At 53.2% G+C, this 2,471-nt stretch overlaps 1 protein-coding gene across 3 annotated transcripts in view; it reads right to left on the reverse strand.

Annotated features, from left to right (window-relative positions):
* Nucleotides 1–2,471, reverse strand: part of TNR (tenascin R) — a 435,083-nt gene that overhangs the window by 294,682 nt on the left and 137,930 nt on the right. The window lies entirely within an intron of this gene.

Consider the following 2,471-nt stretch of genomic DNA (forward strand, 5'->3'; position numbering starts at 1 on the left):
GGGTGCAGAGCCCGAGGAAGGGGGCATCCTTCTCCATCTGGCCAACTCGCATCCCGCCAGGACCCTGCATGGCACTTCCTGTCCGGGCGCCCGGAGTCTGCCCGACGCGACCCAGCACGGCTTGCTTGGCGGCCCACGGCACGAACGGGTCCCCTTGCTTCTGCTGCAGGTACCTGGGGGGCTCGCGTCCACACTGCCATGGTGACGGAAGCAGGCCATTAGAACATTCCTGGGGAAAGGGGAGACAGGGTTTTGCGATTGCTGCTGCCAAGTGAGCGGGTACTTGCTTTTTAAGTGATGGAATGGCCGGATAGCGCAACTAATGGGGTCCAGGTCACATTAGCTGTAACCGGGCCGCACCACCTGCAGGCCGGCGCATGGGTGGATCTGCAGACAGCCCAGGCTTCCAGGGAGTCCAGGTGGGCAGCGGCTTTGAGGCCACCACACCGTTCCCATAACTATTTCTGCCTTATTTGAAACCAGGACGTGCACTTCCCAGAGGGCTAGGAGGTGCTGGGTTTATGGGAAGAGGATGGGGCGCTAGGAAGGGAGCAAGCCCTCAGCCTGGAGCGTGGAAGAGGGAGGAGGAAGGAACCAGAGGGCAAACTGAAATCCCTCGTAGGACCTTGGTGGCATCACCCACCTACCTCTCCCTGGCTCACTTTATGTCGCCAGCATTTTATACGGGTGTCACAGAGGCTGATCAGCACACCAGACTCTGGGGCTGGACGCTGGGGTCAGGATCCCAGCCTTTAGGCTTCTGAGCTGTGATCTTGAGTGGGTTACTTAAGTCTTTCTGCTTCACACACACACACACACACACACACACACGTGTTGCATCTGCACAGGAGAGAGAATAGTCACTACCCTAAGATGCATGGGAGGACTATACCGGCTAATGCGTGTGGCATCTGGAATAATGCCCGACATGTAGTCAGGTAGCTATTACTAGTAGAATCATCAGCGGTTCTGGTATCTGTTATGACTTTCCTAATGATACGACTTAGGACATAAGAGGATTAGAAGAAGTGATCTTCCAATGCAGCGTGTGAAACAGTTCGACAAACACACCTTGCATGCCATTCGTGGCTACTCATATCTCTTTGACCTAAAGGTGATTTGGCTGAGCAGAAAACAAAGCTTCTGTTTATGTCCGTATGTGGACTGTACCACCAGATGCTGACATACAGAGCCGAATGACTCACAGCTCTACCACACAAGGGCTTGTGCACAGCCAGGGTCACCAGGTGCAGCGAGGGGTGCTTGGTGGGCTGCACAAGGGTGCTGAGCAGAGGGGTGCGTGGTCAGAAGTTCAGCCTGTGTTCTGCTCGCCAAGCCGTGATCCCTGGTGTGGCCAAGCCCGTCTGGAGGAAGCAGTGTCATCTCTTAATTTTCACCGTAGCACCAATGGGCTCTTGGCAGCCGGTAAACTTTGGGTAAAGAAAGATGAAGGCATGTCACTCAGACACAGGTCCTGAGTTAAAAACTTTCACAAGGGGCATTTCTGTGGCGCAGCAGGTTAAACCTCTCCTGCAGTGCTGGCGTCCCGTGGGGGCAGCAGTTCATGCCCTGGATGCTCCACTTCCAGTCCAGCTCCCTGCTCCACCTGGGAGGCAGCAGAGGGTGGCCCAAGTGCTTGGGCCCTGCACCCGCATGGGAGACCAGGAGGAGGCACCTGGCTCCTGGCCTTGGATCAGTGCAGCGTGCTGGCCACAGCGCGCCAGCCGTAGTGGCCATTTGGGGGGGTGAACCAACGGAAAAGGAAGACCTTTCTCTGTCTCTCTCTTTCATTGTCTAACTCTGCCTGTCAAAAAAAAAAAAAAAAAAAAAGCTATGTGACTTCGGTAAACATGCAACAGCGTGATCGGGTTCCTCGGTCTGACAGTGCGGCTAACACTTGCAGAATGTGTGTAGGGATAAAATGCTATGAGGCAGGCGAAAATTATGGAAGACCACATAGAGTCAACCAACAGATTCAATCAAGAGTCACTGTGTACCTGTTTATGTGCCAGGTACTGAGCTAAGCAGAACACAGAAGAAAATTATTCCTGGTCTTGATTCACTTAGAATCTGCAAAGTGAGGACGTTGTATTATATTATCTCTACAATCTCCTTCAGCTCTAGGGCTCTGTTTAACCTATTCCAATTCAATGAAACAATCACTGAATTTCAGAGCTTGGAAGGACTAGGGGTAAGAACGAACGAATACTGCAAACACAGAGGGGCATACGGGAGGGCCTGAAGCTTGGTCTCACTGCTGGCCTGCCCCACACCGAGGATCCTGGCGTGCAGACAGGAGATGGGGCCGGTGGGGGTGGGGGGGCTGTCTACTGAACTCTTTCCCTTGAGTAAGTTTTGAAAGTTGATGCATCTGTGTTAATAATTACTTATATTTGCTCTCCAGGCTCCTGCTGAAGGAATACAGCCTCAAACCCCCGCTGTTCAACATTAACCCAGGCTGAGAGGCAAGA

Source organism: Oryctolagus cuniculus, chromosome 7 (genome assembly GCF_051225735.1).
Source record: "Oryctolagus cuniculus isolate XC-2025 breed Fujian yellow rabbit chromosome 7, ASM5122573v1, whole genome shotgun sequence".
NCBI lineage: Eukaryota > Metazoa > Chordata > Mammalia > Lagomorpha > Leporidae > Oryctolagus > Oryctolagus cuniculus.